Below are 18,889 nucleotides of genomic sequence, written 5' to 3' on the forward strand. Positions count from 1 at the left end.
ATTATACTTACTGTTATTTTTCTCTCTCTTTTATTAATTTTTAATGTTTTTACAATTGTATTTTATTATGTGATTATTGAAAATGATGTGTTTCTAGATGTTAATACCTTGTGAACCATTGTGATGTAACCACGAATGACGGTATATAAAATCTTTTAAATAAAATAAAATAAATAAATATTGTCATCTTAAAACAATTGAAAGATGATACTGAGAGATAGCTGGAGAAGAAAGACATGCAGAAAGCCCCTGGGGAGAGTTATCTGAGCAACTAAAGAACACCAAAGACCATCAGGACAAAAATGTCCAAGCAATCAAGGACTACAAAAATGTCTGAGCTTTCAAGGTCTACAAAAAAAAGGTATCCAAACTTCTACAAAAACGGGAAGTAGCAGCTGTTGAGACTTCATCAAAAAGAAAGGGTATAATGCTGGAGAACCTTGCCAAGCAGGCCCGGAAGAAGAGGGAAAAGAATGAGGCACCCAAGAAGATAAGGATTATCAGAAGCAAGGAGTCCGGGCAGACAGAGGAAGAGGATATGCGTAAAAGATAAGGATGAGGTGTGCAGGGTAAGGCAGGCCAGGAAGCAGAGTGGATATAGAGAGGGATATGTGTGCTGGTGTCTTGGAGAGGGAAAGACTATCTTAAATAAATCTGACAGTCAAGGTAAAAAGGCCATGATCCATATTATGGAGCCATGCATTCATATGATGGACATAAGTCATATATATATATATATATAATATTGTACAGCAAACATTATTAATGAGAGAATCTTATCAACAAGACCAGAGGAATAGGAGAAATATAACAACTCCTTGAAAATAAACGTATAGAGAAGAACATTAGATCACTGTATGCAGAGGTGTCGCTGGTTGATCCATACCTCAAAGATCGAGGACACTGAAAGTGATAAAAATCCAAAACATAAAGCTAAGATATGTTGCACTAACTGAAGAAGATCTTAAATTTATATTCTTCAATAATAAACTGAAAACAACAGCAGAAGCACAAAAGCTGTAAAGATATGAAGAAAGGAGAAGCATGAAAATAAAACATATTAGAATTGAAAATGGTTACAGGAACTGGGAGAGATCATTAGTGCCATTAAAACACCACCAGTGAAAGAAGAAACACAACAGTTTTGGAGAAAAGTGTATGAAGATCATGTAGAGTACAATAGAGAAGCAGAATGGTTGCCCAGCATACAGGGGAATATATAAAAGGCAGACATTAAACTTGTAGTTACAGCAATCGAGCTGAAAGCCAGGTTGAAAAGAGTCCCAAACTGGAAGTGCCCTGACCCTGATGGAGTTCCCCTCTTTTGGCTCAATTATTTGAGTTTTCTCCACTGATCCGATGTTATAAAATGGATGTGTGACTTGAAGAGTATCCATCTGTTTTATTACATCGGATCAGTGGAAGGTTACTCTGCAGAATGAACATTTAACATCCAGAGAAGTACTTTTTTATTTGCAATATTAAAAAACAAAAAACGTTGTATAAATATTTCTGGACATTAATAACCAATGATTATAACAATTGGCGCTTGAGTTAGACACAAGTCACATAGAATGTCTGCATCTAAGATACGATGGTTCTATAAATTTAGGTCACAATTATTATCACTTGGCTCTGTAGTGAGAATTTTGCTTTGTTGTGTTGCCCTGCTTTAATGCGTTTTGATTAGTATTTTTTAGATAGCAGAACATGAAAAATGTGCAAGAGTGTGAAGAATTTTATAAGGCACTTTACCAGTAAGACCTCAGGCCATGCTTATTATGCTATAGAAATGTATATGCTTTCTATTTCTCACCCACTAAAAATGGATGAACAAAGAAAACTACAAATGCTTTGCCTGTTCTGGAGTCGGAACCAAGATGGCGGCGAGAGCGGACGCTCAGTAAAACGCTCCTCGAAAGTTGTTTCCTCTGTAAAGATGCCTGCAAAAAGAAAAGGCAAAATGCGGGTTTTTCCTACCGTCCCGCTGCAGCCTGATCCTCAGAAGCGAATTACTGAATACACAGCCGCATTGATGGCGAAAACGGGGAACAGAGTCCCCGCTGCGGTCGCTGAGGAGGGAGCCTCGGCGCTGCCTGGGGAGGTCAGCTTGAGTCCCCCGGATTACCGACCCCCACCGGCGCCTGGGCAGCAGGCAATTCCCCGACAACAGGCGCCTAGTGATGACATCACTCCCTCATCGGGGGGAGGACGCCGAGAGGGAGTTGAGACGCCGACCCCGAGGTTCTCCTCGAGTTTGCTGGAAACAGCAACACAACCGGGCCAAGAAGATCGGGAGATATTGGTATCTCCAGTATACCAGTGTGAGGAGGCAAGGAGATTGTCGGAGATTTCTACCGGAGGGACTTCCATACAGCCGAGGGAACAGGGAAGGGGTGAGTTGATTATCCCTCCCAAACCACCCACGGTAACAATGGATATATTGTGGGAATTAATGGCTGGTATTGGACATTTTGTTAAGGAAGCTGATGCGAGATATAGGAAAATGGATAACGATATGCAAAACCTGAAGTCTGAAATGGAGGATCAAATAAGAAATAACGGAAATAGGATGAAAGTCTTAGAGGAAAAAATCCTACAAGTTCAAATGGTGGATGTTAAAATGATAAAAGATTTGGCATACCAGTCCAAGAGATTGGAAGCACTGGAAAACTACAACAGACACTTGAACTTAAGATTCTTGAACTTCCCTTCTGCTCTAGGAGAAGAGGTTCAAAGTACTTTGAAAAGATATTTCCTGGAAATATTGAAAATTCAAGAATCTAAACTGCCTATTATAAACAAGGCCTATTTCCTTACTAAAATTGAAAGGAAAAATGAGGGAGATCAATTGGCTATTTTTGCAAATGTAACTGAATATATTGAAAGTTCTGCTTTAGAGATACTAGGCAGAGGTACATTACTTGTATCTTTTGTCATAGAAAAAGATGTCAGCAATGTTATGAAAGCATACTTTCAAAATTCTTCAGCAATGTTTTTTGGCCAATTGGTCAAGATTTTTCCCGACTTTGCTAGACCCACCCAGTTAAGGCGACAGGAATTTCTAAAACTAAGACCCCAGGTTGTGGCCTTAGGCTACACTTTTCTACTTAGATATCCCTGTAGATGTCTAATTAAGGGTAAGGGAGAAAGTTTTGCATTTACGGTTATTGAACAGCTGAAATCTTTTTTGAATGCAAGGTTAGTGGCCACAACCCCACAATAAATGTTGGTAATCGATAGTTAAGAGGTAGCCACCAATCGTTAAGCCAGTTACTTTAAATTTTTTCTTCTTTAAATCTCCCCTGTGATTTAACAGGTTCCATTTCTCAACGTTTCCTAAGAGAATATGTAATTTCTTTGTTTAAATGTATTTTTTATGTTATCTTTATATTTGGTATGTATTTCTCATATCTCTTTTTCTGAGAGTATAATTATGTATACTTTTTGAAAATTATAATAAAGTGCAAATTTAAAAAAAAATGCTTTGCCTGTTCTGATAGTGCTAACCCTCTGTACTTATTTCCGTTCTAGGCGATGTGTTGGTAGGGAAGATGGGAAGAGTGCAAGCAGAGGAAGAAGAGTAGTCACAACAAAATTCTGGTGGATGCTGCTTAAAAGAGCTGAGAAAATCCAGCATTTTGAAACACTAATTAAATCAATATAAAAAGGACTCTTAATTACTCCTCCACCCCTCTTGCCACCCAAAAGAATGGGGAAGAGGAAAGATTTATTAATAAAGCATGTTATTTTTAATAAATAAACACAGAAAAGACAGAAAAAAAGTTTAAAGATGTGAATGAACTAAGGGGGGAATTAAAAATTGAAATTCTGTTCTTAGCATCTTTTTTCGCAAGAGGCTACTGGGTAGCCAACATCAGTGCAGTGCATGATGGGATACAGCAATATGGCTGCTGCCTTGCAATGTAAGCTTTCATCCTCCCACACTAATTTAAGATTATATGTATATATATAAAAAAAAGATAATATAATTTATTTTTCTTTAATTTATGATTGTTGCTCCATCACCTAGAAAGTTCTTTTTTCCTTCTTTTCTTTATTTTTGTTTTCTCAGCTGTTGCAGATTCTTTTTATAAATGGGTAAGCATTAGCACATTTGGTTCAGGGCCTACCTATGACTTCTCAGTGGTGTAAGGCACGTCCCAGCTAAGGAAACATCACTGTAGTTTCTACCATTGGGCCAGGACTCAGACTAAAGTACCCCCTGTAGGGTTTCAGTGGGGATTGAGAGGATCAGGGGTCATACATCATCACTGTTTCCCTTTAAGACTGCTAGTGTTTTCCTTCAAGGGGCTTCTGTTTTGGGGAAGAAGGTAAAGGTTAGAGATGTTTTGGTGGTGTTATGAGGGAAATGAACTGGATGAATTTTTGTTTGAAGGAAGGTCAGTCATTCAAATTTAACTCGCTTCAAACTCATTTGGGGATAATTTTTTTGTTTGTGATAATCCAGAGCAAGGCAAAAGACTATGGAACTTTTTCAGTTCTGGTCCCCAGGTACATGAAGTAAATTCTGAAGATTAGCAATTGTTAGAATGTCTGTGTGACATATAAATCTCTGTTCTCTGGAAGGATTTTAGACTCTGATTTCTGTCCTTCTAATCTGAATGGGTATGCCCATGGGTATGTTCCATTCTTAGGTCTCACTATGAAATGTCTACCTTGATGGTTCCTCTGAAAGCCTCTGAATTCCCTGTAATAGTATTAAAACTAATTGTTTTCCCTTTTAGTGCACCATACACTGATGTATCAAATTGTAATGTCCCAATGAAAAGACTGTACAGATAATACAGGGACAGGTGCATCACTCTACAGAGTAATGTTAATCTGGGTGCAGGGATATTGGGTGAGAGAGGAGCTATACAAAACAAATTCAGGGACAGGTATATCAGTCTATAGAGTACAATAAACTGGCGAAATAAGCAATATCATAAGCAAAGCAATTTCTAAATCTAGGTATGCACTATTTTTTTTCATATAAACATCAAAACTAAATTTCAACAGTCAATAAAAAAATAAAGCAACACCAATCTTATCTCCAGCATTAAGAACAAGATGAAAATAAATCAATATACAAACATAAAACCCCAAAACAACATATTACAAAGCACATAAGCAGCATATAAATTATACACTTGATTTGATTGTCCAGTCTTTTGAGGAATATCATGTATGAATTGTCTGAATGACATTAACCTGGGAATAGGGAAATCAGGTAAAAGAGAGGGCAGGTCAATCAGTCTATAGAGCAACATTAACCTGGGAGAAGGGACTTTGGGTTTGAGAGTGGTAGTAATACTGTTGGTACTGCATTCGTTAGGAACATTTAATTCTGGTGGACATTGTGGATTCTTTTGGCAGAATTCTGGGTTCAAGAGAAGGGTACAACCCTCTCCCCAACGGCTGTGTCCCGCTGCAGGAAAGCACTGGCAGGCTTTTATCATGGACATCCCCAGCCCTTTGCCCGCATGGCATGGTTCTTCTGCTAATGTCTATACCCATACTTGGATTTTTAAGGGCAGGGTTTGAGAGGTCAGTGTTCAGTGTAATATGAGAAATCACCATATGAGTTATGAAATAAAGGACTGGGACCTCACTGGCAGTTTAACTGTATCCCTGTGGTGTTGCTTTATTCACAGAATCTGGGAATCAGAGTTTCAGGCAGGGCATGAGGCTATAGTACAGATTGTCACAGGCTGTGTATGTGATGCCATAGGTCGTTTTCTCTTCCTGGGCCTCATGTCTGATCTTGACTTTATCACTCCATTGCTGTGTGATGTTGGATGAGTTGGTTTATCTCCATGGGTCTCACCTTATACATAATTACAGTTTATGCCTTTGATACAAACGAAGTGTAGACTTGTTATATAGGTTTCTGATCTCTGAATGTATCAAGAAAGGCAGATGTGATGAAAAATGAGATTACTGTAACCAGATGACTGGTTTTGCCCAAATGCCTTGTACTTCCTGCTTTTCTTGGAGAAATTGTAACTAGAAGTCCATAGATCAGGGCTTCGCAATTCTTACCTGGTGAGCACACAGCTAATCAAGTTATCAGGATATTCTCAATCACTATATATGAGATACTAATTGAGTAAATGTCTCATCAGAGCATACTAAAGAGGTAAAAGAGCCTAGATGCCATAAATGATTGCTTCATGAAGCAGCTGTTTTCTGAGGACAAGCAGGTTGGCAGTCCACACATGGGTGACATCATCCGATGGAGACCAGCACAGAAAACGTATGTCAAAGTTTCTAGAACTTTGACTGAGCCCTGCTGAGCATGCCCATGCATGCAATTATGCCACACAGCCATGTGGGATCCTTTCAGTTTTGGTTTTTTTCCCTCTGGAGTCCACTGGTCATGTTTTTTTTTTTCCTATGATTCTTACTGTTTGGTTTTTCTGATTTTTGAGTCTTGGTCATTGTGGGGTTCTGCGGTTCTTCCTGTAGTATCCGTAGGTAGGTTTTTCAGTTGTTTTTCTAAGTTTCCTTTCATGGCCAATTCCATTGACAGGTCCACTGCCATCGAATTAGATTTAGCCTCTCTTTTATATCGAATCAACATGTCATCCGAGTTCCAGCGATGCTCCTGATTCACAAAGACCATGTCTATCATGCTGGGAGCATCACATGATGTCCAGGGTTACAAATGTGCACATATGACCCCCAAAGGATGCTAGTTTCTTTAGGCATAGGAAGACCAATCCATCAGCATCATGGCATTGACATTGAAGGCCCATGGAGCTGCACCGATGGACATCGGGTCATTGGCATCGGGGAGGCATTGGTTTCCTTGGTGACACTGGTTGTTAGGAATCCCGGAGACAAGCCATCATCCAGCTTCTCCTGGTTGTAGAAGGGACCGGATTCCTCATCTTTAGCCTCGGCACTGGGGAAGACTTATGACGAGCATCAAGTGAAACCAAAGAAGCATCGGCATTGGTCTCCGTCGATGCACAGTGCTGGAAGTGGGAATGGTCTGGCTTCAGCTGAGAAACTCCTGAAGTGACCCCATGGTAAGGACAACTCATCCTTCAAGTTATCCAGGCATGCGCCACAGTCTCCACCAGTTATGGTGTCCACCATCGATCCTCTCATCTCTGAAGAGGATGTGATCACCTATCTCACAATCGGGGTTGGCTTTGGCGATTTTCAAGGAGGAGTTTGAAAAATGCAGATAGCCATGGAGAAGGAGCTGCAGGACCTCAGTATAGAAGCACCGATGGCATTGAGAACAGCACTGATTTTCCTTGAGCCACCCTTCTTCTCTGTGCAGGCGCTTCGGTGCTCCACTGACACCAGGGTCAGTATCAGTTCCCATCATGCCCAGAGTGGCTTCGGTGTCAGTGACGACCATCTCGATGGTCATCCCCAATTCCTTGGAGGAGAAAACTCCCCAGGGGATGCGGTGCCTTGGGGTCCAAGACCCATCGGCCAGCTGCCTCAGTCTCAATACCGCTGGCTGAGAACTAAGCACCCAGGGATCCTTTTCCCGCTAATTATATTGGGGAGGAGTCTGAGTATTCCTGGGGATGTGGAGGTCCTGACAGTGGTTCAGATGACAAGGTATCGGATGGTCTCCCTTTCAACCCTCTCCTTCAGCTGGCCGAAGGAAGTCCCCTCCGGAGAACCTCTCCTTTGCAGAAGTTCAGTTGTACCTGAAGACTAGAGGATAGCTAATGTAACCCCAATATTTAAAAAGGGCAGAAGTTCAGTTGTTGTACCTGAAGACTGGAGGATAGCTAATGTAACCCCAATATTTAAAAAGGGCAGAAGTTCAGTTGTTGTACCTGAAGACTGGAGGATAGCTAATGTAACCCCAATATTTAAAAAGGGCTCCAGGGGCGATCCGGGAAACTAAAGACCGGTTAGCCTGACTTCAGTGCCAGGAAAAATAGTGGAAAGTGTTCTAAGCATCAAAATCACAGAAAATATAGAAAGACATGGTTTAATGGAACAAAGTCAGCATGGCTTTACCCAAGGCAAGTCTTGCCTCACAAATCTGCTTCACTTTTTTCAAGGAGCTAATAAACATTTCAGAAGGCACTTGATAAAGTTCCTCATGAGAGGCTTCTAGGAAAAGTAAAAAGTCATGGTATAGGTGGCGATGTCCTTTCATGGATTACAAACTGGCTAAAAGACAGGAAAAAGAGAGTAGGATTAAATGGACAATTTTCTCAGTGGAAGGGAGTGGGCAGTGGAGTGCCTCAGGGATCTGTATTGGGACCCTTACTGTTCAATATATTTATAAATGATCTGGAAAGAAATACGACGAGTGAGATAATCAAATTTGCAGATGATACAAAATTGTTCAGAGTAGTTAAATCACAAGCAGACTGTGATAAATTGCAGGAAGACCTTGTGAGACTGGAAAATTGGGCATCGAAATGGCAGATGAAATTTAATGTGGATAAGTGCAAGGTGATGCATATAGGGAAAAATAACCCATGTTTTAGTTACACAATGTTAGGTTCCATATTAGGTGCTACAACCCAAGAAAGAGATCTAGGCATCATAGTGGATAACACATTGAAATCGTCGGTTCAGTGTGCTGCGGCAGTCAAAAAAGCAAACATAATTTTGGAAATTATTAGGAAGGGAATGGTGAATAAAACAGAAAATGTCATAATGCCTCTGTATCGCTCCATGGTGAGACCCCACCTTGAATACTGTGTACAATTCCGATGGCTGCATCTCAAAAAAGATATAATTGCGATGGAGAAGGTACAAAGAAGGGCTATGGAACAGCTCCCCTATGAGGAAAGACTAAAGAGGTTAGGACTTTTCAGCTTGAAGAAGAGACGACTGAGGGGGGTTATGATAGAGGTGTTTAAAATCATGAGAGGTCTAGAACGGGTAGATGTGAATCGGTTATTTAGTCTTTCAGGTAATAGTCTAGGGGGCACTCCATGAAGTTAGCATGTGGCACATTTAAAACTAATCAGATAAAGTTCTTCTTCACTCAACGCACAATTAAACTCTGGAATTTGTTGCCAGAGGACGTGGTTAATTCAGTTAGTATAGCTGTGTTTAAAAAAGGATTGGATAAGTTCTTGGAGGAGGTTCATTACCTGCTATTAATTAAGTTGACTTAGAAAATAGCCATTGCTCTTACTAGCAACAGTAACATGGAATCAGGGAAACGGATGTTTGAACTATGATGCAGAAATCTGAAACGTAACAAATTCTTAAGACCAGATAGGGCACACAATTTGAAAAATCCCTGTCAGACTACCATTTTGATGTGTGGACGAAAGGATAGTGTGCTGTCTAGCAAGACTCTTAAGACATTTTACTTGATTTTTAATTGAAAAGATGAGTTCTCAAGATGAATAAAGTTATTTGGAAAATCAGTGTAAGGGCTGAACAGAAAGAAATTCTGTTTTGGTCATGGTCAAAGAGTTTGTTGGATTGTAGCCATGTTTTCATTCATTTATTTATTTACTTACAAGTTTTTCTATACCGACATTAAGTTATTTACCATCATAACAGTTTACAATAGGGCACAAATAGAAGAAAAAATAAGAAAAAACTCTACAATGAAGGTGCCATTAATAATCGGTAACAATTGAATCACTAGAAACTATTTGATTTCTGACGTGAGATGTCTATTGGTACTGTCTCGTGGGTGGGTACCTACGGTTTTAATGTTATTTACGCATAACAGTGAGATAAAGATAATTTCCAGGTTGGTACCTGGAGATTATGTGTTAGGTGCTTTATGCTGGCTCTTCCTTATCTGTTTTCATCGTTCTCTTTGTAAAAAGCCATGTTTTGAGGTTTGTTTTGAACATTTTGAAAACTCTCTGTAGTCTTAGTTCTAGGGGCATGGTGTTCCATAGGGTGGGACCCGCTAGTGATAGTGCACGCTTCCTGACCTGAATTAGTCTAGCTGTTTTACTGATGGGATGATTAAGAGGGCTTTATTTGCTGATCTTAAATTTCTATGTGGAACATGAACTCACAGTGCAGTGTTCAGCTATTCTGCTTTTTCTTCATGGATCAGTTTGTGTATTGTGCAAAGTGCTTTGAATTGGACTCTTTGTTCAATAGGAAGCCAATGTAGAACTGCTAGTGTATCTGTGATGTGATCTCGTTTTCTTTTGCCTTGAGCATTCTCGCCACAGAGTTTTGTAGTAATTGCAGTGATCTTATTGATGTGTGCGGTAAGCCTAACAGTAATGAGTTGCAATAATCAGTGCTTGCAAATATTAGTGCTTGGAGCACTGTGCGAAAGTTTGGTAATGTTAGTGGTTTGAGTTTCCTTAACACCATTAATTTGGCATATCCTTCTTTAACTTTTAAAGATATGTGCTGTTTGAGGCTTAGCTCTGTGTCTATTATAACGCCGAGTTTGCGTACCTTCTCTGCTAACTCGATTTTTTGATTGCTTTTGAGTGTTATTAGAGTTTGAATTATGTTTATGTTCTTTCTAAGTGTAGGAATTCGGTTTTCTCAATATTAATTACCAATTCCATTTGGTGGAAAAACAAATATTTAAGTGTCCAGTGGTATTCTGCCAGATGTAATGTAAATGCAATACAAACTGAATACTAGGTAGGTTATTTATACCTCTATATGAGGCCCACCTAGCTACTCGAGGTGAGGCTTAGGTATTAGTGTAGGGGTTAGGGGCCACTTTGACATTCAGAGTGCAATGTACGAACAAAACAGTGCACTCTTGTGAAGATTTGATGACCTTCGGATGAGGAAACTCACCCAAAGATGAGATTTGTGCAATGTTCTCTCAACCTAGCTTGATGGATTCTCTACTACTACTCTGTTTCAGTGGTTGTAGGTAGGAATTACAATTCACAGCCTATTACCATAAAACACACCCCTTTTCTTATTGCGTGTGATATTTAGTGCGTTTTGATAAATCCATGCCCATGTCTATCTAAATGTTTTGTGATTTTATTCTTTATAACAATTTCCACGATTTTTCCTGGCACTGAAGTCAGGCTCACCAGTGTATAGTTTCCTGGATCTCCCCTGGATCCTTTTTTAAATATCTGGGTTACATTGGCCATCTTCCAGTCTTCAGGTGCATTGGATGCGTTTAATGATAGGTTATACATTTTTACTAATAGTACCCATCTAGTCCTCATAATCTGGATCTGTACCTATCTTGATTTTAATTTCAATGCCAGTAGTTTACTGGGTTTATTGTCTAATTTATAATAAGTTTGTTTAGAGTTCATTAGGAGAGTTCATAATTTAGTCCTTCTCTAATTTCTGCAAAATTTACACCTGCCCTGTTTGTTTGTGTCATTATGTGGATGCCAGCTTGATTTTCTCTTCCTGTTTTTTTCTTTTTAGCTGATTAGCTGATGCCCAAGAAATGAATTTGCCTCTCAATACTGCCTTGAAACACTCCCAGAGAACCTGTATAGAGACCTCTCCTTTATCATTAAAGTGGAAATATTCTTCTATTTCTTTTTTTTATTATACATAATCCTTCATCTTTCAATAATGTCATTTAACCTCCAATACCTTTGTCCCTCATCTTTCTGATGTACACTTAGAGGTAATTTTCAAAGGAGTTTTGCATATAAATGTTGCATACTATCATTTACTCAAGTAAAGTGCAGTTAAGGAAGTAAATCCTATGGACAATTTAATAGCATTTATTGCAGCACTTTTCAAAAGCCTACTTAGTCCAGTAAATGCTTTTTCCAATCAGATCCTAAATTAAAAAGACTAGAAGAGATTGGACTACACAACGAAACAATAAACTGGTTCAGCTCATATCTAAAAAATAGGTTCTTTCAAGTTCAGATCAACAACACACTATCAGACAAATTCAATCTTGAAACAGGTGTACCGCAGGGATCAGCCTTGTCCGCAACCCTTTTTAACATATTCATGCTTCCATTATGCCATCTACTAGCAGGATTAGGAATCATACATTATATCTATGCAGATGATATTCAATTAATTCTACCAATCGATGACACAATAGAAAAAACATTAAACCTAGCTAACATGTAACTAGACATCATAAAACAACTATTAAACCGAATGGAACTAGTGATCAATATTGAAAAAATGGAATTTTTACACTTAGAAAAAATATCAAAATCATTCAAACCCCAATTATACTCAAAAACAACCAGAAAATAGAACTAGCGGAAAAAGTAAGGTACCTTGGAATAATAATGGACCCCGAAATTAATCTAAAACAACACATATCGCTAAAAGTAAAAGAAGGTTATGCTAAACTCATGATCCTCAGAAAACTTAAACCGTTACTAACTCCTGCAGATTTCAGAACAGTGCTTCAGGCACTAGTTTTTGTCCGTACCGATTACTGTAATGCACTTTTTCTAGGACTCCCAAATACAACAATAAGACCTAACTGGAAAAAGAAGAAGAGACCATATAACTGAAACTCTGGCCGAACTTCACTGACTACCCATAGAACAAAGAATAAAATACAAAGCACTATGCACCATACATAAACTAATACATGATGAAAAAGCGCACTTGCTAAACAGTGCACTATGGGTACACGTCCCACACAGGAACCTTCGATCAGCAAACAAAGCTCTCTTAACCATTCCCTCAGTCAAGACAGCGAGACTCACATAGGTAAGTGAGAGGGCATTGTCTTTAGCAGGACCCACACTCTGGAACACAATGCCTTTGGAGATCAGATTACAGAGAGACCCCAAAACATTCAAGAGAAGTCTAAAGACATGGCTTCTTAAACAAGCCTTTTATAAAGAGACCGGAGAACAGAAAATACACTGGAATAAACAGAAGAGCACCGGCACACAGCACTATTCTCAAAAATGTGCGTTACAATATTTTAACAAATTGAGTACACAATGAATGTAATAATATAACACAGTAAATGATTTTTTTAAACCTATAAAAGTACCTTCTAGGTACACCTGGCCAGAACCTACATCACTAAACATTTGTACGTATTTTTATGATTTAATGTAACCGAAACGTAATGGCACCTGTTACTCCAAACTTACTTATGTGCCTACATGTAAACCGTTGCGATGGTATATAACTTAGCGACGGTATAGAAAAGACTTTAAATAAATAAATAAATAAATTAAAAAAAAACAAACAAACATATAGCTAATAGCAGCATGGGCCAACCTTGTAATATCCCTATCTTACCATACTTGATACTAAGATGATAAAAAAATAATCCAGCTATGTACATGATTTGTGAAGTTTATACTTCACACTATTGGAATTATGAATTCTCCAAACATCCACATGCCCCATGAAGAAAGCAGGAACTTCAGTTTCCTCCTGTGGGCTCCCTGATTTAAGATTAGGCTTACTGGAATTATCTAGGAAAGGAGACAGTGTTATATTAAAATTTTCCCCTAATATTACTTCCCCTTCCAGAAAGTCACTTAACTGCTGCTCACCCAACTGAAAGCTCCCTGGTCAGAATTGGGAGCATACACAATTATTTATTTATTTATTTTTAATTTTAAATCTTTTCTATACCGTTGTTAAGATAGATACCGTCACAACGGTTTACAGTAAGGCACATAAAATATGTTGCTAAACTATAACAATTTACACAGGTGCCATAATGGTTTGTAACATAGTTTTGTAAACAATATTAGTTGGTAAATGTGATAAATCATGTCCAAATCTCACAGGTTTTTATTTGAGAAGTCTTAATTTTAACTGCCATATATCTACCTTCAACATCCCTTCTAATAGCAACTATGTCAATGCACCAATTTTCTGAGAAAAATATAACCACTCCACCACCTTCAACTGTTTCATGTTAGAGGCAAACTTTCTTTAAATATTTCCTGCACCATGAAAATGGTGGCTTTAGATGACTTAGCTTCTTTCAATAAAAATTGGCATTTCATAGGTGAATTGAAGACTTTAACATTTAAAGATACTACTTTTATATCTGCCATATTGATTACTTAAAGGCTCCCTGCCTCACTGACATCACTTATCTGCATGCCCCAACCACTCAGAACACCAGCTAACCACCCTCCAAACACTCACCACCTCCCTCCCATCCCTACCCATCCCGTTCATTAAACAGCAAGACAGAGTGCATCCCCTCCAGCACTCCTCCCTCCTTAGGACTGACATCTCTCCCATGTGGCTACCTAACTTAAAGTAAAACCCAAACCATAATTTAGAAATCAAATAATTTAGGACCCTTCAAATTTCCTCCTGCCCCAGAGTCCACTAGGGCAAGGGTCTGGTATTCTAGAGGTCCGCAGATTAAAGATACAGGGATAGAGAGTGGAGGAGAGGGTGCAGTTAGACCTAAGAAGAGTCCACCCACAGGACTTAGGTCTGCCAGTTTCCCAGAAATATATGGCATGATTGTACAGCATGACCAGCTTGTCCACAATACATGCATAGTCCCAACCTCTTTCGCATTCTTCTCTCTTTTGAAGTGAAGTGACTACGGCCTAATTGCATTGGTTCCTCTTCACCAGCAACAGGAACGGAGGGAGTAGGCCTGGGCGTAGACTTAACTCGAGTCTCTCCCGGAAGTGGTCTTCTGGGAATCTTGGCCTCTTGAACCTTGTCGCAAAGTCGGCAATCAATTCTTGTTGCCAACTTCATTAGTTCAGCTAAGGTCTCAGGTATCTCTAGAGCCGCCAGCTCATCTTTCAATCTTCTTACCCTGTTTCCCCGAAAATAAGACAGTGTCATATTAATTTTTGCTACCAAAGATGCACTAGGCCTTATTTTCAGGGGATGTCTAATAGAGCTGCTGGCTGCCCCTGCGTCAGCCATGTCCCACCAGTGTGCTGTCAGAGAGAGGTAAGAGTGTGCAGCATTCATGGTGGTCAGCTTGGGCTGACTCTGCTGCTTTTGAACCTCTGCACACTGCTTGGAAGGGGTCCCCCGACTGGTACTGCCACCATCCCCAGATGTCAGTAATCTTGCTGCCACTGTCAATGCTGCCACATGGCTATTGGGGAGGCACCGATTGCTGCTACTGACACTGAAGCCCATTCTGCTGCCTCCTCTGTGCAGGCCCTGTGGGCTTCCACTTTCTCCATGCTGATCTCGTACATTGTGAGATCCGCATAGAGAAAGTGCTACTCTTGTACATTCCCAAAGATTACATGTGCCAAACACTAAAAAGTAATTTATTTTTTTTTTACCTTTGCTGGATGATGTTAGTTTTCTAATCGGTTGGTCACAGGCTTTTTTTTTTTTCCCACCTTCCCTTTCTTATTTTTTTGCCAATTCCTTTTATATTGTCCTTTTTTCTTCCGTATTTCTTTTCTCTCCATCTTCTTCCCTCAAACACAGTCAGGTTCTCATTCTCACATGCATTTCTCTCTCTCACACACACACACAGGCTCTCACTGTCACATGCTGTCTCTCATACAATCATTCATACACACAGCCTCTCACTGTCACATGCTGTCTCTCATACAATCATTCATACACAGTCTCTCACTGGCACACACTGTCTGACTCTCACACACCCAGGCTCTCTCTCACTCCCACATGCTGTCTTGCTCAAGCACAGGCTCTCACCGTCACACGCTGTCTCTCTCACACACACAGAGGCTCTCACATGCTGCCTCTGCAAACATTCAGATCCTCACTCCCACACACAATCTCTCAACTCATCGCATACACGCACGCACACACCCTCTACAGACCCTCAGCCTCTCTCTCACCTCTGGGCCTCCTCTTCGCGGGTCACCGCAGGATGGGCTCTGCAGCGGTCCTGAACTTCTCGGGCCTCTTCCTCGGCCCTGCTACCGGGCCTCTTCCTCGGCCCTGCTACCAGGCCTCTTCCTCTTCTTGGGCCGCTGCGACTTGGGATTCGCAGCAGCCCGCGGCGGCTCCTCCTCTTCTGCACGCGCTGATGCTCTTCCTCCTTCCTGCCCATGCGGCTCCGGCAACGTTTACTTCCAGGGCGCACAGGCAGGAAGGAGGAACAGCATCAGCGCGTTTGAACGCGATCTTTTTCTTCGGGCAAGGAGGCTCAGCGGCCGCATGAGCCTCCTTGCGCCCGGGGGCATTGGCTCCCCTTGGGATACCACTGCTCGCGTCTGCCCCTAATACCTTGGAAACTTTATTTAAAAAAAAAAGACGTCACAGGATTGACCGGCCCACCGGGGGAAGCCCGATCCCCCGATAGGTCAATCCGCCCCTGTTTACAAGGGATGGCTTACTTTCGGGGGAGGTCTTATATTTAGCAATTCGGCAAAATCTCTACTAGGTCTTATTTTTGGGGGATGTCTTATTTTCGGGGAAACACGGTAGTATTTGGGTAATTGCCAGGTTCTTGTGGCCTGGTTTGGCCTCTGTTGGAAACAGGATACTGGGCTTGATGGACCCTTGGTCTGACCCAGCATGGCAATTTCTTATGTTCTTATGAGTTCAGTCCTTAAAAAAAGAGGGTATTCAGGCATTTAGGGTCCCAATGTAGTTCTGACGCCAACGTCTTTAATTCTATGGCAAAGTCAGATGAACCAACGTAGATCCTCCTGTCGTGTACCGGGCAGAGTCATCGAATACTGATCTGAACAGTTCAAGAAACCCGACAAGATCATGCACGATAGGGTCATTGCGCTCCCACAGTGGAGAGGCCCAAGCCAACGCTATTCCATCCAGATAAGACAAAGATATAGGTGGTCTTGGTATAAGCTGTAGGAAAATGATTAGGTTGCAGAGAAAAGTGCATGCAACATTGGTTGATAAATCCTCTACATCTCCAAACTTCCCCTGAGAAGCGTGTAGGAGCAGATAGAGGTACAGTTGTCTTGACCGTCACTTCTGGTGGTGCAACTTCTTTACCTGTGGTGGTCGGTGTATTCATCTGTGTGTGCAACTGGTTAAAGGCAGTAGTCAAGTTATCCAGCGAGTTCTGTTGTTCGGAGATTCGCTGGGCCAGGCCTGGAATGGCCTGCAATGCGGTGAGCTGAGCCGAATCCATGGAGTTAGCAATCTGTTATGGTTTTGAGGTGTTCGAGTGGATTCTTGGGTACTGTGGTGATGGCACCGCCCATGGGAGGAGCCCCATGAGGAACCACAGTACTAGGCTAGACTCGAGACACGCAAACACAGAAATTTGTCTTTTATTATACAGCAGAGTATTACCACCAGAGGTGGCAGTAGTGAGGTGATCCAGAGGTAGCAGTCCAGGGGCCCTCGGCAGAGGAGACCCATCTCGCAGTGATGGTATAGGGAGTGCAGGATGCAGGTTCCCAGTGCTGATCTGTAGGGATGTGAATCGTTTTAAAGATGGCACCGGCCGTCTATTGCTCCTACCATGTGACAGGGACCGGCCAATGGCACGGATACCCTGTCACATGCTAAGGGCAAAGGGCCATCGGCGCCATTTTGTTTACTGGCAGCTGACGGCCCGAGCACGGGAGAATGCTCCTGGGACCCCCACTGGACCACCAGGTATTTAAAAATTTTTGGGGGGGGGGGTCTGGAGGATGGGGGGGATACTAACAAACTCATTTTAAAGAGTTTGCTGTATTTTTTTGTTATCAGCTCGGGCGCAGCCGATAAAAAAAAAAAAACCCGATCGGACTGCAAGATAAAACTTTCACGATGTGAATCAGAACCGGAATCCAAACCGATACCGGTTCCGATTCACATCTCTACTGATCTGTATGAGACAGACCTACAATGTTAGATTACTCACTAAGTTGGTAGCTGTATAGATGGTGATCCCAGCAGGCAGAAGTAGTTGAATACAGGCACCGAGGCAGGGAGAGCAGCCTCTTGAGGAGCGAGTACCTGATCCCTGATAGGCACCTGAAAGAAAGCATAGGGCCCCCGAGGAGCGGATATCCAGGTTAGAGAATACCCCGAAGGGCAGAGAGAGCTTCCAGCGGCAGCAGGGAAGCGGCAGAGTAGCTCAGACCGGAGCCGTATCTAATCCTTGCTAACTCGATTTGTTAGCAAACGAAGGGCAGGCTAAGTAGCCGGATGGCGTGACGTCAAGCGAGGGGGCTGCCCCGAGGTTCCCTCCATGACGTGGATAAAGACGTGGGTGGCATGCACGCCCTCAGGAGAAACATGGCGGATTGCTTTGCGATTGGTGTTCCTGGGGACGCCGGAGAGAGTGGCATGCAGACGCGGCGGTATCCATCTTCCTGAGGCTAGCAGGGAGAGCAGAGAGAAAGGTGAGGCACAGAGGTCGAAGCCGTCTGAGACCGATGGACGCAACAAAATCAGATCGTATTTTTTCACTCAATGCACAATGAAGCTGAGTTTTAGAGGAAAAGTCCATAAGACAGATAGATTTAGGAAAGCCACCACTTATTACTGTTTGTTTTTTTCTGCTAGTGACGTAGACTGGCCACTGTCAGACAGGATGCTGGGCTGAATGCACATCTTATGTTATATCAGATAAATTAGCATCTACTAGGTGGCCTACACATGCAATTTTATCTCATGCATATGCATTGTGGATGTAGTGAAATTCGAGTGACTGTGGGGTCAGCAGATCAGTTTGGGAAGATCTGCCATAGAGGAACTGGGCTCAGCCTGCCCTGATGAGTTGGGTCAGGGGTCAAGCCTATCTGCCCCGCCAGATGAGGCCATTTCATCCAGGCAGGCTCTGCTCTGGCCCAGGGGAATCCGGGGGCTGAGGGCAGGACCTCGCTACAGTCCCAGCTTTCTTCTGAATTTTTTGTGTCTTTCTTCCCAAACAGCAAGGACACCAGCGTCACGGCAGCAACAAAACAAAACCCAATCTCCTCCCCATCTTTTTTTCTTCCTTTCTCCCTCCCCAAACCCCACAGCCTTGGGGGCCATCCAGTTTTGTGAGGGGATGAAATTGCAGGAAACGCCTTAAGTTATTGGAGCTGATCCGAGCTGAACACGATTTGATAAGGTGATGGATTTCATTGGGAAGATTTGCTTA

The 18,889-nt window shown here is 41.7% G+C and overlaps 1 protein-coding gene across 2 annotated transcripts in view; it reads left to right on the forward strand.

Annotated features, from left to right (window-relative positions):
* SCN1B (sodium voltage-gated channel beta subunit 1) overlaps positions 1 to 11,434 on the forward strand; it is a 127,422-nt gene extending 115,988 nt beyond the window's left edge. The window contains exons 7-8 of one of the 2 annotated variants that reach the window (XR_003852671.1): positions 3,535 to 3,926; positions 11,341 to 11,434. The gene's annotated coding sequence lies outside the window, so the exon portion shown is untranslated. Of the gene's footprint in view, positions 1 to 3,534; positions 5,627 to 11,340 lie in introns of those variants that run through there. The other variant, XM_029577061.1, reaches the window with a different exon arrangement.
* The last annotated feature ends 7,455 nt before the right edge of the window (positions 11,435 to 18,889 follow it).

The sequence above is a fragment of the Rhinatrema bivittatum genome, chromosome 14 (assembly GCF_901001135.1).
Source record: "Rhinatrema bivittatum chromosome 14, aRhiBiv1.1, whole genome shotgun sequence".
Lineage (NCBI taxonomy): Eukaryota > Metazoa > Chordata > Amphibia > Gymnophiona > Rhinatrematidae > Rhinatrema > Rhinatrema bivittatum.